Raw genomic sequence first — 20,252 nt, forward strand, 5'->3', positions numbered from 1 at the left:
AATTTTCTTCCCCCAGCTCAACAACATTTTACCCACATGGAGTGAGCTTTCGTGAAAGCAACGGTTTCATAGGAACATCTGGTGTATGCGTGAAGACTTATATATCCTTTCCTCCTTCCTCTCTCCACTCAACATTAAGTGAACACGTTAAAAGCCTGCCCTGCTTCCTTCCCCCAAGCTGGAGAATCGCTTCATTATTTAACTCCGTGCTATTATTATCGCACAAATTGTTTCATGGACCCCTTCCTGGTGGGAGGGGTATCAGCAAGACTTCTGAGAGACTTTCTTGCTAATGAAACATTTCCAGCATCTCTGTTTTCTATGGAAAATGCTGACATATTACCTTTATCAATTATCAGTAATTAAGTAGATTCAGACATCATTTTAAACTATTGCTCTAAGTCTTGTAGACTTCATTTCTTCCACTGCTATGTATGTATGGAAGTGATCAACTTGAACTTTACTATTAAATAGATGAAAACATTGAATTTCCCTGAAAATATCATCCTTTATTTTTTTCCTTGTCACTATTTCCCATAGCAACACTGAGAATGATCCGTGAATTAGCCTGTCAATTATCTTGCTATTGTCAATGATATGGACTAGTTGGGCCAGTTTGGATAGGCAACCTTCTATGTGCTTTGGTGCCCCATGTAATATAAAGACCTCTGAAACAGAGCTAGATATTATCTGGTGCCTCTGGTGGTTGACTTTGGCACATGGCTTCACCTCACTGACCCCTAGATTCCTTTCATCTCAAAATGAAAATAACAATAGTAGGTTCTTCATGGTATTCTTTAAGGATTTTTGTGAGATTAATTCTTGGCTACCTTTGGTATGTGCATTTTTTTTCCATTGCTTGGGACTCTCAAGAAAGAAAACTGCTTTTTTTATGAATTAGCTAAGTCAACTCAAAATGTTTCTCTTGACAAAATCAAGAAATAGTGTTCAGACTGTGGCCCTGTAGAAGAAAGAAACCAACCAGACTGTCAAATGGGTCAAAAGCCCTGTACTGTCTGAAGCAATGACCCAGTAAGCACTCAGACAAGCTATAAGCACCCTATGGCCTGCTATTTGAATCTGAGCTGCCCTCAATTTGCTGACAGACAAGCCCAAATGCCATTCAGTTATTGTAGAGATGCTTCACCCTCAAATGGTGACTTAAGCTGCTATTCCTAATTTCTCTTCCCCTTTCTTTTCCAATGAATCCCCGATTACAGAGATTTCTTTTACTATTTTTAATTGAGAACGACTTGATGACATATTCTCTATGCAGGGTAGGTATTTATTAAATGTCTGTTGAAAGCATAAAGTTATAATCATGGAAAGGTAGTGTCTTGGATAAAATCCAGCCTTTCTTAATTACTGGTCTTCTGTGACAATGAACTGAGGCTTTGAATCTTTCCATTTTCCTTTTCCCAAGTTGCCATTCTTGCAGAGCTCAGTTATAGCTTGAAATGTTGCGTCTCTCAAGTTAAGAGTCTTAAGAGATTTTATTTGTTTATAGTTTAGTTTTGTTTTGTTTTCACCAGAACTGGGGCTTGAACTCAGAGCTTTGAGCTCTCACTCAACAGGTATTTTTGCTCATAGAGGGTGCTCTATCACTTGAGTCATACTTCCAGTTAGTGTTTTTGGCTGATTCACTGGAGATAATAATCTCTTGAATTGGTCTACCCCGTTGTCTTCAAACCACGATCCTCAGATTTCAGCCTCCCAAGTAGTGAGGATTACAGGTATGAACCAAGCTTCTGGTTTATCTTTTTGAGTGAGCAAGTCACGATCTCTGTTCAGATTTGGAAATAACCATCCATTGGATAGTTGTCTAACCCCAGCCAAAGTGGCTGGAGACCAAGGCAGGAAACTTGGACCTGCTTGCTCAGTGTATTTGTGGCAAAGAGGCAGTGATTCTCACAGGGGATGTTCCGGCCTCTGCCAGCATAGGGAGTGTATGTTCTGTGTGATTTTCTTCCTCCTCATGGGAAAGCGTGCTGTTATCTTTTATGAATTAGAAATGAGCAGAGAAAATACTCCCTCCCAGAGCGTATGTTCATGGGGTAAGAGAAAGGCAGTCCCTAAGCATGAAATTTAGATGACTGTGTAAGAAGAAAGCTAGGGAGAAAACTCAACATATGGGAAATGAAATTAGCCATCTGTGGAACTCACACCCTAAACGAGGGGTGGTTGAACGGCTGGGTTCAGTGACTTGGGAGCCAACAGCCTCAGGAGAGTGTGGTTATTCAGCTGAGCTAAAGCTGTGGCTTCATCTCCCATGTGAGAATGGAGCATGTGCACAGAGAGGATATCTTCCCTGAAAAAGAAAAAAAAAGAACCCCAATGGGTTGAGCCTTGGGAAGAGATTCCCCAACTCTCCACTTCCCAGAAGGAAAAGTTCCCAGTCAATCCACCAGGAGCTTCCTCTCAGCACCCATTTCCCCGTTATCTGTGACACTGCAGTCTCCATCCATGACGGGGGCATCTTGCAAGCTGACTTCATTCCCCAGCACCCTTGGGAAGAGCTTTTTGTCCTGTATGAAGTTGTTTCTATTTGTTTTCTTTCTGTTTTAGTTTGCTGTACCCATTGTCTTGTATATAAGCTTATCTGATGAGTGGAAGGGAAAAGGAATCACAGGAACAGCAAGACAAAGGATGAACTAAGCAGCAATGATACTCACTAGATACTATGTTGGAAATGAACTTCAAAAGTTTGTGGTAGAGGGGTCTGAGGAGTGGTTAAGTGGGAGAATAGGAGGGAGGGGGTAACAATGTTTAAACTGTAACTGCAATCCCCCTGTTCATCACGTTTACCTTTATTTTAAAAAAATTACAAGAAGTTCAAACCAGGCTAGCCACCCAAACTCTTGGACACATTAGAGACTTCAGAGAATAGTTTCAAAAGCTTTACCTAGCCATGTCAGACACTTCATTTTGGAAAATTCACATGCTTTTTACCCTTTACTTGTGAAACTCCCTCTCCCTTCCTTTTTTTCTTCTGGGCTTTGAACTCAGGGTAGGTGCTCTACCATATGACCTAGATTCCAGGTCCTTTTTGTTTTAATCACTTTTCAGATACATTCATGTGTGTGCATGTGTGTGTGTGTGTGTGTGTTTATCTGTAGGGTCAACTTTGAACCATATTTCCCTCTTCTATGTCTTTCTCACTGCTTGTAAGTATAAGGTATCACTTCTGGCTTATTTGTAGAGCTCTAACTTTTTGCTTGGGCCAGTCCTGAACCATGTTTCTCCAATGCCCACCTTTATGCACATAGGATTACAGGCATTCACTATCATGCCTTCCCATAAAGCTACAAATACAAATAACCACATTCATTCAAATATTTCTTGAGACTTTCCTTTTTTATAATTATTCCTCTGCTTACCATCAAAGCATTCTCCTTTTTGGAGGTCTTTTCTTAACCTCCTGCTTTTATATCTCTCCCCAAGAGCACCGTATCTATGTATCCCACGACATTGAACAGCATCTCTATTTTAAATACAGGCATAAAAATCTAGGGTAAGCAGGCTCTTTCTCCCATTTGCATATGAATTCCTGTTCTTCTTAACCCAGTGACATGCTGGTAAACTGCAATCCCTCTGCTCTCCTGGGGAGAGGGAAGGGGTTTTCCAGTTTCCATGGTGTAAATGTACCAAGATGGCTGGTTTGGAGCTACCAATGTGACACTGAGCAGCTTGAATGTGACATTCAATATGACACTATATATTGCAAGGTTAATTTCTTGCGCTCCTTCCTGTATTTTCCTCCCAGCTCATGATCTTAATCAATGCATTGATGGTGCCATTGGCCATTCTAGGTGGGGCTTTGCCAATCCTATTCACTGTCTCATCCTTAACCTTGAGAACCATGCTAGCAACTAGTACACAATAAATACTGTGGAATAAATGAAACATTATGCCCAATAGCCAACTCTTTTTTTCCCTGGTGCTCCATTTTCTTTTATGTAATGATTGGAGCTGAGAATGTTGAAACTTGGAAGGCTTAGGCAGGAAGTTGTAAGAAAGTTCAAGGTTAACCTGACTACACATCATTTCTAAGACCAGCTTGGGTTATACAGTGAAACACTATATCAACCAACAAGAAAGAAAGAAGGAAGGGAGGAAGGAAGGGAGGAAGAAGGAAGGAAGGAAGGAAAGAGAGAGTGAAGGAGCGAGGGAATGAGGGAGGGAGGAAGGAAAAGATGCAGGAGATAAGGAAGGCAAAAGCAGAAGGAAGGGAAGAAGGAAAGAGGAAAGGAGAGGAAAAAATGAAATAAGAAAAGATAGAACAAATTAGAATTCTTGCACACCAGTCTCATGTGCATTTTGTATATAAGCTGTCTAAAAAGATAATGATAAATGAATTTTTTAATGATAAATGAATTTCTCACCCCCTTTGGGCCTTGGAACTCCCAAACAGCCTGTGGAATTACTAAGAGGAAATCTACCTGTGGTCTGTGTGGTCCCATGGCTTGGCTGTTGTGATTCTCCATTCAAATGTGCTAGAGGCAATAGCTGTAAACATGTTTGCTAAAGTGCTAAAATATAGAGATGCATCATCATATTAAAAATCACTGAAGTGGGCTGTGTTATCTACAGAAGTGCAAAATAGAGTAGAAAGTACATGAATTTGAAGAGTTTCTAAGTCTATATTCAAATTTCAGCTCAGGTAATTATGAAGCTGGTAGACTAGGGTGAATTATGTAACCTTTGTTTTGGTAACAATGTATTGCTTAATGTAAAACATAACCTCATTATGAGGAAAGAGAATGACCTATGCAAAATAGCTTGTGCTCAACAGTCATTCAGAAAGAGAGAGACGGTATGATAAATACTCTAGGGAACAGCGATTGTCCTAGTTTTTATTAGAGCCATACTTAGTCTTGAGCGTGTGAGTGACTGGTACATAGTAGGAAGAGTTGACTGTTTCATGAATAAACGAATGAGGAGAAAATGAGTTCTAGTGGATCTTATCCTACTTAAAGTACAATGAAATGCTTTTTTTTCACTTTCTGGAGACCAAAGATGGTTAGGAAGTTGTCTGGAAACAAACAGACATGATGTCATCAGAGGACCTTTCTTGGAGGTATCTGCTATCTGTCTTCCAGTGCTGGAGGAGATTCAATCTTCTTTTATTTCATCACTTGGCATGGATCTCATCATCGAGAGCAGGTCCAGGCCTCTGCAGCTGGCTGTTGTGTATGCCAGGGCTGGGGCTCAGCGCTGCAGGGATGGAGGCCAGTCTGCCCTGTGAGCGCCTCTATCAGGGGGAGGCAGATTCTCTTCTTCGTTGGCAAGTCCCGGACATCTGCCCAGTCATAACACTGTATCATGAGCACTCTGGGCTGAAAACCTCACTCCACAATGCAGAAACTCCAGATAGAAAGACCTTTTCATGAATCTTCAAAATATATATCTGTATATAATTGGAACTATTTTCCTTCTATCCCAGTTGTAAGAAAATCATCCTGTGACTCTGGTACTGGTTAGAAAAGTCCTTGGGGATTTACATTATTATTTTTTAACCCAAGGGAGTCCCTAGATTTCTCCCTCTAATCCCAGTAGGCACCATTGATGATCTCAGATGCACTGGTTGCTATCCCCTCTCCCCCCCCCCCCGGTTTTGGAGGGCTCTGTGCTGGGAAAGTAATTATTGGCTTGATGACTTATGACAATGTGCTCTACTATCATCTGCCTAACAGCTCTCCAGACACTGAATTCCCAGAACTCTAAGAGACAGAGACGGAACAACCATAATTTCCCCTCATCCTCTCTAAAGCACCCACCACATATCTCCCAGGGACAAAGTTCTAATTATTGCGCGGTGTCTTCCTGTTTTTACGATGATCATGACATTGGAGAATTCAAATTGTTGGACCACAGCCAGGCCTTCCTGGCTGGAAGATGTGCTTTGTGGGGCATATAATTGTTTAAACTACTTTATGGAGGCATAATTGAAGTACAATAAATTGCACATGTTTAATGTGTACAAATTGATAAGTTTTAACCCACATCTACACCTAGGAACTCATCATCACAATTAAGACAATAAGTAGTTCCATCACGAGCTGTCTGGTGCCTAGTTAGAGTTCATCTCTCAAACTAGCCCATCTCTTGGCAAGCATGACCCACTTCTGTCAACATAGATTTATGTACATTTTATAGAAATATGCATAGTTCATAAGGGTATTCCTGCCATATGCACTAGTTTTGATTTCTTTCATTTAACATTGCACAGTGTGTGTGTGTGTGTGTGTGTGTGTGTGTGTGTGTGTGTGTGTGTGTGTGTGTATTGTGGCTTGAACTCAGGGCCTCATTCTTAATCTACTTGCTTGCCTATGGTCAACACTCTACAATATGAGCATTACGTCTAGACCACCATTTTTTCCTTTTTGCTGGTTAATATGAGATGGAATAGCTCAGACTTTTCTGCCTGGGCCATGATCATCTGATCTCACCTTCCTGAGTAGTTATGATTACAAGCATGAGCCATAGGCATCTGGCTAGCATCACATTTTGAGATTAAATTATTTTGCTGTATGTTTTAGTATGTTTATTTTCATTTCTGAGTAGTATTTCATTATATAAATTGGATATATATTATATGGGGATTATATGACATACTTTAGACATACATCATTTCCTACTAATTTAGGTGCCAACAAGCATTTGTTTTGCCTTTTTGTTTTTGGTGGTTTTTGTTTTTCTGTTTTGGATTCTGTGTTTTTCTGGGTTTGGCTAACACACAGCTGCCATAAGCATCAGTATATTATCCTGTACACGGATACTTATTTTCCATTGTCTTACATTAATATCTAGGGTTTTAATATTATGTTAATGTGATTTTTATAATAAAAGATTTTATGATACCATATTTTTATATCAAGAATATTTTTCAAAGTATACTATTATTATTATTATTATTTGTTTCTTTTAAAAAATTTGATTTTTGTAAAGGTGCTGTACAAAAGGGTTACAGTTACATGAGTGAGGTAAGGAGTACATTTGAGTACATTTCTTGTCTAGCATTGTTAACCACTCCTCTGTTTTTCTCCTACTATCTTCCCCACCCCCAAAAAATGTAAAGTTCATTCCCTCAACATAGTGTCTTGTGAGTATCATTGTTACAGTGGGTCATCCTGTGTCTTGTTTCAGCATTTTGTTATTCCCTTTCTCTTCCCCAAATTAGATAAATGTATGTACAAGATGCAGGGTACCAAAATCAAATACAGTGACAACACAGGCTATACTATAGGAAGAAGAACATGAAATAGAAACAACAAAATTACATAGTACATTAAAAATAACAACAGAGACACCTCTTGTGTCCATATCTTGGGGTTCATTTCACTTAGCATCATCTTTTTCTTGTTGTTGTTGATTGGGGGACTTGAACTCTGGGCCTGACTTCTGTTCCTCAGCTCTTCAACTCAAAGCTGCAGCGCCACTTCCAGTTTTCTGGTGGTTTATTGGAGATAAGAGTTTCACGGACTTTCCTGCCCGGGCTGGCTTTGAACCGAGATCCTCAGATATCAGCCTCCTGAGTAGCTAGGATTACAGGCATGAGCCACCGGTGCTGGGCAATTGTTAGCATCATCTTACATGGTCATATGTACATAGCTTTTGACCTTTTCTGCTCATCTGCTAAGATTATCATAGATGTATATTAATTATTGCAAATAAAGGAAACCATGGAACCTATATTTTTTGGGGTCTGGCTTACTTCACTTAAGATAATTTTTTCCTAAGTCTTTTCATTTTGTAACAAATAGGGTGTATCATTGTTTCTGATGGAAACATACAATTCATCTATCTATCTATCTATCTATCTATTTATCTATCTATCTATCTGTCTGTCGATCTATTTCATCTTCTTGATCTGTTCATCTATTGAGGGGCATCTGAGTTGGTTCCATATCTTAGCTATGGTGAATAATACTGAGATAAACATAGTTGTGTTAATAACTTTAGTGTGACCTTGTTTTTGATCATTTGGGTAAATGCCCAGCAAGATCTATATAAAGATTGGGAGAAGATCTTTAATAGCCATACACATAGACCTCCCCTATTATTTTTTGCTTAATGTTTCTTCTGCCCTGGTCCCCAACATTTGTTACAGATACTTTTTGGGGGGATCCGGTCATGGGGCCTGAACTCTGGGCCTGAGCACTGCCCCTCAGCTCTTCAGCTCAAGGCTAGTGCTGTAGCACTTGAGCCACAACACCACTTCTGGCTTTTTTTTTTCCTGCTTATATGGTGCGGAGGAATCGAACCCCGGCCCTCATGCATGCAAGGCAAGCGCTCTACCACTGAGTCACCGTCCCAGCCCAGATACTTTCTTAAATAATTCTAAGTCCTCAAAAGTATCTCACCCCCTGTTTTCACTATATTTGATCTTGGTGCCCTGCATCTTGTATATGCATTTTTCTAATTTGAGGAGGGGAAAGGAAATAACAAAATGCTGAAACAAGGATACAGGATGATCCATTGTAACAATGAGATGTACAAGACACTATGTAGAAAACGAACTTTACAATTTGGGTGGGGGAGGAGGGTAATGGGGAGGTGGGGAGGGAAGTGATGGTAGGGGAAAAACAAAGGAGGAAGTAACAATGCTTGATAGGAAATGCACTCATTACTTTACTCATGTAACTGTAACCCCTCTGTACACTATTTTTACAATGAAAGCATAAAAATAATAAAAAGATCTCACATTCTTTTATTTGAATTGTATAAAGATTCCAAGTAACCACTTTTTTGTGATTATGTTGGGCATCTGAATATCTTCTTTTGTGAACTATTTGTTCATTTCAATTGACCACGTTTTAAGATGGGTTAGTTTGTTTTCTTACTATGTGACTTCAAGAGTTCCTTAAGTATTCTTAATATAGATCCTTTATCAGCTATTGGTTGCAAACCAATAAATTGAGGCTATTTTTTTAAATTGTGCTTACATTCATTTTCTATTTTCAGGCTAACAAATTGCCAAAAATGGATAGGGCTCACTACAGCATCATTTATTATCTCTCAGTTCTGTAGGTCTTGAGGCTGATATCTTAAAGATAGATGATTGTCTCAACATTTCATAAGGCCAAAGGTGAAATTTTGGGCAAGAGTCCATTTCCAAGCTTGTTAAGGTTGTTTTCGTGACATATAGCTCCATTCATCTTCTAGAGGGCAGCAACCTTAAATGCTTTCTGTGTTGTGTTTCAAATCTCTCCACTTTCCCTTATGTCATGTTCTTCCATTTTAAAGGAATCTAAAAATTACATTGGGCCTACCTAGATAATTCAGTTATTCTGTCCATTTTAAGGCCAACTGATTAGTAACTTATATTCCATTTGTAAACTTCTGTTTGTCATGTAAGTTACACTAATTCTCCTCCAGGAGATTTAAATAATCTTTAGGGGCATGAAGGTGGCTGTAATTCTCTCCAGCAGTTTCTTTCAAAAGAAAAAGGATGTTAATTTTGATGAGGTCCAATCTTTATATAACCCAAGGTTACAAACATACTTTACTATGTTTTATTCATACCTTTTACAGTTTTAGGTCTTACATTGAGGCCCACAACTCATTTTCAATTTTTATTTTGTATATTTGCACATGGGGTGAGGAAAATTCATATTGCCTCCAAATATATATATATATATATATATATATATATATATATATAGTAGATCTAGTAATATTTATTGAAAATAATTCAGTTTTTCTGTTAAATTTCCTTGTTCATTTATTATAGATTTTAAGTGTTTCACATTGTATGTATATATATTTATATATTATTTTTACCAGATAATTAATAGATATGTTTTTTAAATATTGTTTGTCTTTCCTTTTCATTTCCTTCACAGCTTTTTTCAGAGGTTTGATGAAAAGTAATATATCCATTTTGCCTCTTATGATTTATGATTTTTGTGTCTTATCTGAGAACTCTGCCTGACCCAAGGGAACAAAGTTTTCTCTTATGTTATTATGAAAAGATTTATGGTTTTATATATAGGCCTATAATTTGCTTTAAATTAAATTATATATTAGTGTATAGACGACTTCTTTTCATCCTTTCATATTTTTCTCTTGAAAATGAATATAAAATTACTCATAATTTTATGAAAAGAATGTCAGTTTTTAATTGGATTGTCTCACCCCTTTGATGAGTCATTTGATACATGGGCTCTTCATCATTATTTAAATTTCCTGCATATCTGGGCTGACAGGGGTATATCACTCTATCCAGAATGGCTCTGAGAGGTTTACAGAGTGAGCCACTCTCACAAGCTTTCTTTAAAAAAAAAATGAAGATTTTTCTTGACGTATTATAGCTTGAGATATATCGTATTGTACATATTTTATATATCTTATCTATTTCATTTTTTAATAAAATGTACTGCCTTTAGTTTCAGAGGGCTACTTTTTGCAAGTGTAGATATATTCACACATCTATTTAAAATAGGTTCTTTGAGTCTTTTAATAACTTCCCCATTCAGCTCTGGTGCTTTACCCAATAGATTCCAGTCAGCTTCCACAATTCTAATCTGCATCCTCAACTCAGCTGGACTTCTGTGGACTGATTGGATTCCAACTCTCTGTATTACAGTCAGGCAATTATTGCTGGAAGAAGGCTGGGAAATCAGGAGCATCATCTCTTTCTTTCCTTCTCCCAAGGATCTCAATTTGGTGCTGTCTGCTGCCTAATGCTAGAAAATGCTATTTCACTTATTTGTCTGGTCTTACACGTGTTTATGGATGAGAACTGGCTTATTCTAGTTTCTCTGTGTTGCTTAGAAATTGATGTCTCTCTCACAGTTTATTTAACCAGACATCTATTAATAGCTGTGTTGCTTTCTTTTATGGATTTCCCAGAGTGGCAATGAACATCTTTTTTTACATGTCATATTTCTTATATGATAGTATATCCTTGCAACAAGCATAATTATGAATAGGCATTTTGAATGTTCTAGATCTTAATAAATTGTTAAACAGTTTATAATTCCATGAAATCTTGTCTGGTTACATTTCCTAACTTGCCACAGAAGTTGATAGGTCTGTGTTTAATGGAAGGAATACATAGTTCACGGAGAAAGAATATAAATGGCAAATTCTGAAAATAAGACCTACCTCATTCATAATATTCATATACTCTAAAGATATAATTTAATTCTAAATTAGTAGTGCCATATGAAACTTTCTTCTAAATGCAAGCTTGCATGCAGATGTAGAAAGAATGAGCCAAAAAAGTGAAAAAAGGAAATGCAATCAAATTCTGAGCAGATTAGAAGAATGGCAGTCCTATCTTCCCCTGTCACTTGCTGCTAACAGTTATCTGAGAAGAACACTAAACACAGCCCAAAGAGTCCCTACAGCCTCAATAGATGGCTGTCAAAACTTGGCTACTCATGGGTACCATTGTCCCTTGCTGCATTCCAAGAACTGACTTTGTCACTGCCATTGCCAGGCACAAATGATAGATTGCCTGAACAGCTTCCACCAACACAAAATCTGTGGAGCAAAACAAAACCAAGTCCTGGCCAAATTCTCCATACACTTCTTAATTATCCCATTAAATCTTACGCAGGACTGTGGTGAACTCACTCTGTTGCTTTCAGCCAGCTGCTGAGAGAAAGAAAATCTGTGGGGATTTAGAAATTGAGTCTCATTTTGGATAAGGGAATTTGGATTCTTTCCACCTAGTGGTTTTCAAGTTCCCCCTTTGCTCTTGGATATGCTAAGCTCAAGAATACCCAGGAAAGTTTAAGCTCATGAGTTGCACCATAGACAGTGCTTACATTAGAACCTAAATACAATTTCCAAGTGGCCTTGTTTAGGGTAAAATATCCAAAACAAAGGGATGGTAGGGGAAAATCAAAGGAGGAGGTAACAATGCTCAATAGGAAATGTACTTATCACTTTACTCATGAAACTGTATCCCCTCAGTACAGTATTTTGACAATTAAAAACATATAAAAAAAACAAAACATCCAAAACAGTTAAAACATATCCATTTATTCTATATTGTAGCTTCATGGAGGCCTCTTAGTGAAAGATCTTTTGTCTTATAGAAATTCAGGATCCAAGACTAAGGCCTCTAGATTTGGAGATCTGTGGCTAAATATATATAGGCTGAAGAATCATTATGCCTGCTTTTGGGTCCAACATCTACTGTGTGTTTGAGGTTGTGTGTGAGTGACTCTGTGTGTGTGTGTGTGTCTGTGAGAGAAAATATCTGCATAAACACAACCATTTCCTTTTTAATTTATTTTGAATTATCTTTAAGAATTATACAAAAAAGTGTCCATTTATGAGTATAATCTCCACAACCATTTCTTTATCTATAGTCTGAGAAGTATAATATAGAGCATATTAATATAGTTAACTTTAAGTCATGTTGAATATTAACGTAACTCATTTAGCACATACTCAGCTAAAAAGACAGCCTATAGAATGGGAAAATACAAGGATATATACAAGGAGCTCAAAAACTTAAACCCCCACGAGCCAATCACCCTATTAATAAGTGAGCAAAGAAGCCAAATAGATGTTTCTCAAAAGAAATAGTAAAAATAGCCAAAAATATGTGAAAAGAAATGCTCAACATCCATGTTCATACAAGAAATACAAATCAAAAGGATATTGAGATTCCATCTTACTCTAGTTACATCATCAAAAATATGAAAAACAAAATGATGCTGGCAGGGATGCAGGAAAAAAGGAACTCTAATAACTGCTGGTGGGATTGTACATTATCCCAACCACTGTGGAATTCAGTATGGATATTTCTTAACAAATTAAAGAGAGAATTACCCCATGGTGCTGCGATTCTACTCTGGGCCATTTATCCAAAAGTTCAAGAAAGATACCTGAACATCTATGTTCATTGCCACGCTATTCAAGTGCAGAACAGCCTAGATACCTTACGACTAACAAATGGTTCAAGGAAATGTACCATAAGCAAATAAATAAAATGACTAATTTATTGGACCTGATTATTATTATTTTAGTAGTAGTATTGATCTGATCATTCTAAATAAAGACCCTCCACTTTGGGAAATGGCATCCAGAGAAAATAGTAGCTGAGTTAATTGACTCCAGTAAATTAAAGATAAATGTACTCATTACCTTACTGTATGTAACTGTACCCCCAAGTATCTTAACCTTCTAAAACACCAACCATTTTGAATAGCAGCTGTATTCTCAATTCTTAGTTCCCTAAAGTCTTTGGTCTGCTTAAAAATCCAATGGACAATACATCTGAATGTATCAGGCAAAAATGAGAAGAATATAACTATTATAACTATCAATTGGCAGTTAAATAATTGGAGCCTGAAAATCATAAAGAAACCAGTCGAGATTAGTTATATAATGGAATCAGAATACCATTTTCCTGTTGTACTTAAGTTTAACAATAGACTCATAATTGCTCTTGGGAGAATTAAAAGGGTAAGACCTAACTTGTGTCATTGACTTGGTCCTATTCCAATCCAACAGACTGCCTTGAAAATTTCAGCCCTGATCTTGACACCCTTATTAGATATACTTAAAATTTAGCAGTAACCACGTTGCAAAATCCAAACTTCTTGGAAGATCTTCACATGTTTTTCCCCTCTGCATTGTGTTTCCCTTCTTCTCTCTAGGTTAACCTAAACTGATTGCTATTCTCAGAAGAAGGCCATATCAAGTATCACAAATCTTTTTACAGATGAAGTCATTTTGCTCACATATATAATCCCATGGCTCTCTGTGTCCCTTTTATGCTGCACATGGAACTTGAAATAAAGTTCCCATGCATTTCTGCCATCTGGGAGAGTTGTGAGATAAGGTAGCAATGAAATAATGTGGTTAAATTCTTGTATGAAACCCACAGGGCATGGTGTAGAGTGATTCTTGAGTGAATTTACTCTGAAACACTGTTTACTTCTTTGGAGCAAAATCTCTAGATGGTTTGTTTCGTAACAGCTGGGTAATTTCTAACATAGAAATATACACAGAGTTGGTGCTTAAAACATTATTAATGTGTGGAACAGTAAATACTATTGGCTTCTGTTAGTGAAGGCACCAGATGTAAATTCTATGAATTCATGAATAAGAGTGTAGTGCATACTAAAATAAGGGAAGAAGTCTGTCAGAGGAGTTGGGAGGATGGAGTTGACCCTTCAAGTCAGAGAAAGATATGAAGAATTAGAGAGAGAGGGCAAGAATGATGTAGACAGTGCATGTTGCTCTAGGAAAGGGAGAAGCTCTAGAAAACAGAGAAGCCTGGCATGGTCTTACATCTTTGTCAGTGATATAGCTCAACAGAGCCAACCATACATTATTCAACCATACTAGATTCTTGTATTCCATGCCTGGGGAAATCAATAAACCAAGCACACCAGTGGCAGTGCCAATTGAGATGGCACCTCAATAAAAATGTGAATCTTACGAGAGAACAGTTTCACCTTCTCATAAACCATCTGCATTGTAATGCAATCAGAAGCCTTGAATTCCATCAAGGATGTTCATATTGTGAGTGGCATCTCCATGGGGTGAAAGAGAGTGTGAAGCAATGTGTGTGGAGCTCTGGACTTGGTGGAAGACACTAATGAGAGGGAGGTCTCATTATGGATTGTCTGGACTTCTTAGAAAATCACCTGTCTCTTCCCTTCAAGTTCAACAGAGGCACGGGAGGAGTAATATGTTAGCTACCTCCACAGAAAGCCTTTTAGAGTATTCCAGTATGCATACAGATACACTTGTAATAAATAATACTAGTGTAATTTTATTTGACATGGTGTTTTGTAGGGTGGTGATTCTGTATCCTTCAGGGAGAGAAAAGAGGAATTATTGTAGTTAGCACTTTTTACAGGTTCTACCTTTCTAAACACATCCTAAAGGTTCTTTAAGTCAAAGTGAAGAATTAAAATATGGGAAGTGAGTGTGAATCTATTTTTTGATGTTTAGGTGTAGAAGTGTCTATTTCAAAAAGCACAGATCTGTATGACACTATCGTGATAAGAGCATTTTTTTTGTTGTTGGTTGTGGGGCCTGAGCTTTGGGCCTGGGCACTGTCCCTCAGCTCCTCAGCTCAAGGCTCTATCACTTGAACCACAGCGCCACTTCTGGCTTTTTTTTTCTACTTATGTGGTGCTGAGGAATTGAACCCAGGGCCTCATGCATACAAGGCAAGCGCTCTACCACTGAGCCATCTTCCCAGCCCAATAAGAGCATTTTTATTGTGGACAAGATTTTGGATTAAAGAGCTTCAAAATTCTTTAATATTCCTCTCATTAAGAGGTGTCCTATTGTTTCTCCTTCAAACACTGGCTTACCCTTTGACTGCTTTAACTGGAGAAGATGGTGGCTTTTCCAGGTCCAGCATTTTAGAGCGTTGGCAGTACCTCCTCAGGCTCATGGGGTCCTGAGTCTCTACATAATAGACTGCTCTGCTGGAGATATCCTATACAAATGGCTAGACACTGAGTGAAGCCATAGGTATTCCACTGTGCCCAGCCTTCACCTAACTAGCTCCAGCACTAAGTGTGTGTGTAAAGCTCCCATGGATTCTCTAAAACCATGTGGTCATAAACTTAATTTGTTATCAAAGACCTCCATCGATATCAGGATGAGAAGAAGAACTTCCAAGCTCATCTCAAATCCTGGACTCACAAAACCCCCATAAGATATAACACAAATGACAGGTGTCTTAAGCTATTAGATTCTGCAGAGGTATTTATGTTCTTATGCAGCGTATTATCATGAGCAACATGTATGAATGGGAAGTCATATGGAAGACTTAGGGAACAGATGCACACAAAAATCAACATCTTTGCAGTGTCTATAATTAGTCATACAGAAACATCCATGAAAGGTTTATTCACTCAGTTGTAAGTGGGAGGTTGGTTCATTAGTTGAGAATATCACTTAGAATAATAAAAAGCAGTCATTGTATAATTCTAAATTCAGCCAATTCAGTTTATATTAACTTCTGATTGAATTTAAACAAGACACTGCCTGGGTTACAGACTATCTCATGCACAGAATCCACTTCTACATGCAGGCACATGCTTATCCCTTAAAAAATGCTTAATAGTAAATGTCTGTTATCTTTACTGTAACTTGTATCTCTGAAGCTATGCACATTTTCATTAATTACTCTTCACAATGCCTCTGTGATGGAAAAAATGCATAACATAACAAGGAATAATTTTACCCACTGCTGAAATGTAGTCACCTCTTGGGTTGAACACAACAGCTGTTTAGCATCTGTAAGGGAATCCTGAACTATCATTCTGGGCAGCCATGCTAAGGAGGATAACATATCTGATTGAAATTGCAAAGGAAATTTGAGCAGACAGGATGCAATTACCTGAACTGGAGCCCAGCCAGCTTACCAGGGCTAAGTAGCAAGCAGCTCAAGCTAGAGAGCTTGCCTTCTGCATATTTCACAGATTATTGGGGATGCTCAATGCCCTGTGTGGACAATAACCAGAGGCCGTGTAAGTCTGTGATCCTGAACCTACATTACATCTTCCTCTTTCTAGGATGACGATAACCATTCTCTGAAGGCAATTTTGGGAACAATGGCTAATGTCACTCAACCCATGAACAGAAAAGTCCAGGTTAAAGAACGTGACATACTATCCAAATGTAACTCTAAGTACCTGGTTTGTTTTCTCTTTTAGTATCTGGAAAACAAGGAAATGTCATAATCGGTATAAGGCTTGCATATTCTGCACGGATAATATACTCCTAAATATATTATGAGGGTTTTAAGAAGTCAGAATACATGAGTTAGGTAATATTTGGAGTTAAGTTCAGGGCTTAGCTGCTTATATTTAAGTGTTCAAAGAACTAATTGTGGCCCTGTTGGAATTTTCTAGTGGGCTAACGGGTGCCTATGTCATTAGGACCTCTTTCTCCTTGTCTGGAAATTTCTAGCTTGTCCTGCTCAGCTATAGTGCTATGAGTCTATGAACCTAAAGAGCAATTTATAGCTTTTATTTCTTTTTGGTGTCATTCTATTTATTTGAATAGAGTGTTATTTATCAAAAGGGGATGCATACTCACTGAAGTTAAAAGTACTGTACTTACATATTTTGTAACTATTTCTAATTTTTGTGAATGCATGTCTAGGTAAAATCACTAACACACATATGTGGATGGAAACCGTTTTGTTTTGGGGGGAGGTAGCTTGGCTGGAACTCAGATTCAGGGCCTGTGTGTGTCATAGACAGGGACTCAGTTCTTGAGCCATATCCAAGCTCTCTTTCTCTCTATATATATATCTATATGTATATATGCACATATGTACAAGCATATATATATGTATATACACACATTTATGTATGCATGTATGCATACATATGTATGTATATACATACAGGCATACATGAATGGATGTATATTTGAATGTATGCATGTATCTACTTTTTTCTTTCCCTTCTTTCTTATTACTTGTATAAAAGGATTTAAATTCAATGTGTCATTGATTCATGAGTACCATGTATCTTAGCCAATGCCATCCCTTCCACCATTCTCCCGTCTCTCCCAACCCCACCCACACCTTCAAGTTACCTCATTCCATTGGCACATATCCATGTTGAATATTATGACTCTTTTGCCCACCTTTCCTCTCTCCATTTTTCGCTTCCTCCCTCTTCTGAACTCCTTGATCCTACCCTACACTCTGACAACATCTCTTCTAGCTTTCTGGGGTTTAGCTTGTTGAAATGTAAGTTAGTTGTTCATAGGAGTTGGAATCATTTCTGCATATGCCAGGACTCTTCTCCTGAATGTGAATGTCATAGTTTGGTCAGTTTATTTGAGCATATATACATATGACCCTGTATATATTTTCATATATATTTATAATTTAGGTCTCACTTCCACATCTGAGAAAAAGCATGTCCATTTTGTTTAAGTCTGAATTGTTCACTTACCATAAAATTTTCAAGTACTATCAATTTCCCTGCAAGTGACATAATATGTTCTTCCTGACAGATGAATAAAATCCATATGTATAGGATATATATATATATACACATTCATATACATAGGCATTTATATGAGGTGAATATGAGGAAGTCAACATGGTTATGCAAATGTTTTTTACTGTATCCTGACTTAATATTCTAGATAAAAACCCAGGAGTGATATTGCTAGATCATACAGGAGAAATCTCCATCCGAACTCTAGTTATTTTTCAGGTAGTGTCTCACATATTTTTGGCTCAGGGTTGCCTCCGATCATCCTCCTCCTACCTACGTAGTCAGCTTACCTTCCATGTAGCTTGATAGGGACCACTATGATGCCTAGCTTGTTTGTTGAGATGAGACCTCTCTGACATTTTCCCAAACTGGCTTCAAACTCTGATTCCCCTAGTTTTCTGCCTCTCCACTGACTAGGATCACAAGTGTGAGTTGCTATACTCTGCATGAATGGAAATAAATTTAACTGGAGAAAACACATTTTTTAAGAATGCAAAGATCCTTTTCACAAGAGTCCCTATGCAAACATCAAAATGTAAGGATTATAAATGTTGTATGTGATTTCTCTATGTAATGGTTTCATACCCCCTGTGATGAAAGGCTGCTTGTGATGCGCTTAGTGTAAATGTGAATGAGAAAACCAAAGACTTAAATGAGAGGATTGTTGTACCCCCCATGAAGGTAAATCATATGCCACAACTTGTGCTGTAAAAAAAAAAATACTCAAAAATGTGCTCTATCCATGCAGTTTTCCCAAGTCAAATCCACATTTGTTCTTTTCCAAGCAAAGTGTGGCCTGTGGCCAGGAGCACTGCTATGGGGAGCAGGGGCGGGGCAGGGGAGGGGGAGAAGGGGGGGGGCAGACCACAGATCCTACCCCAGACTAATTCATGAGAACTTGTATTCTTCCATCACACCCAGGTGATTGGCAGCCACATTCAACTTTGGCATATATGCTGTGCTTTGGTTATGAATATTTAAAAAAACCCTGCACCCATATATATCATCTGTTTTTTTAAATAACTCAGCATGTGTCAATGTCTCAATACATTTAAAATATCACCAAGGACACCAACATAAATATACAATCATCTTTCATCAGCTCCAGCTCAATTTATTTTAGAAATTCAGTAATTTTGTTCTCCTTGTGTTTCCCAAGCAAATATCATAACAACTTTCTTTAATTTGATTCCTCAGGGTCTTATTCTTAATGGAGACTTTCCAGTACAAATAGTAGCTTTGGAAACCAAGGACTCAACAAATTAAGAGGCCCTTTAATTTCTGCCTTTCATTTCATAACCACAGCAATTATTTCCCCTATATTTCAGGATTTATATGTTTGTGATCTATCAACATGTTTTGCAGGCCTATTGTGAGTTGTAATTTTTATATAAACTTATTCCATTTAGCTTAATAATATCCATTTAAAGTTCAGTCTGTAATATATTCTCTACTTGAGGGCAATAAAACTGCATTTTGTTAGCAAAATGTCAGTAATTTGATTTTGTTACAGAATCCTAGTAGCCTCATTATTCAAGATTACAGAGGCTTTACTGGGTGTCATGGTTACAGCCCTTACCCCAAATGGGGCGATACTAGAGATTTGAGTTTGTTTAGAAATGCAACAGTCCTGGGCTGGGGGCAGCACCTCTCCTCAGCACCCCAGGGGATCTCAGCTCTCCCTGGAGTTCTGAGGATGTGGGGCTCAAACTTTACACTAACTCTCATTTGCAGAAAGAGTTCTGTGAGGGAATACCTGGAACTCACAGGCTCTTAGCTGGGAGGAACAGAGATTACAGCAACATGCGCTGCCACCCTCCACTCTGCCCCCAGTGGCCTCTCACTAAGCATCTTCTCAAGCCCCAGTAACCCAGAAGTCACCTTGAAAATGTGTCCTCTAGATACAACTTCACCATGGACCTTACTTTTACCTCAGGAACCTCAGGGCAGGGAGCTGGATTTGTATACCACTTTTAACTCTCACCTCAAAACTTTTGCTTCTGGGAAGTTCCAGCTGTCAGCTCATGGCCACATATCCTGCTCACCTACTTATCCTCCGGCTTTATCTGGTAATCAGTCTCCTGTGCCTTATCTTCTTACCTCCTCTATTCTGAGAACATTCTCCATGATTTTAATGAGTTTGAATACATCTCTTCCTGGTCCCTTGCTGTCCACTGATCTTCTCCAACTACTCCATCACTCCTCATAGAGATACACCTGTTCTATCATCTTCTTCCTAAGTGTTGGGAGATGGATCTCCCTTTGTCCTACCTTTCTTCAAATAAAATCTTACTACTG

The sequence above is a fragment of the Dipodomys ordii genome, unplaced genomic scaffold, assembly GCF_000151885.1.
Source record: "Dipodomys ordii isolate 6190 unplaced genomic scaffold, Dord_2.0 Scaffold36, whole genome shotgun sequence".
Taxonomy (NCBI): Eukaryota; Metazoa; Chordata; class Mammalia; order Rodentia; family Heteromyidae; genus Dipodomys; species Dipodomys ordii.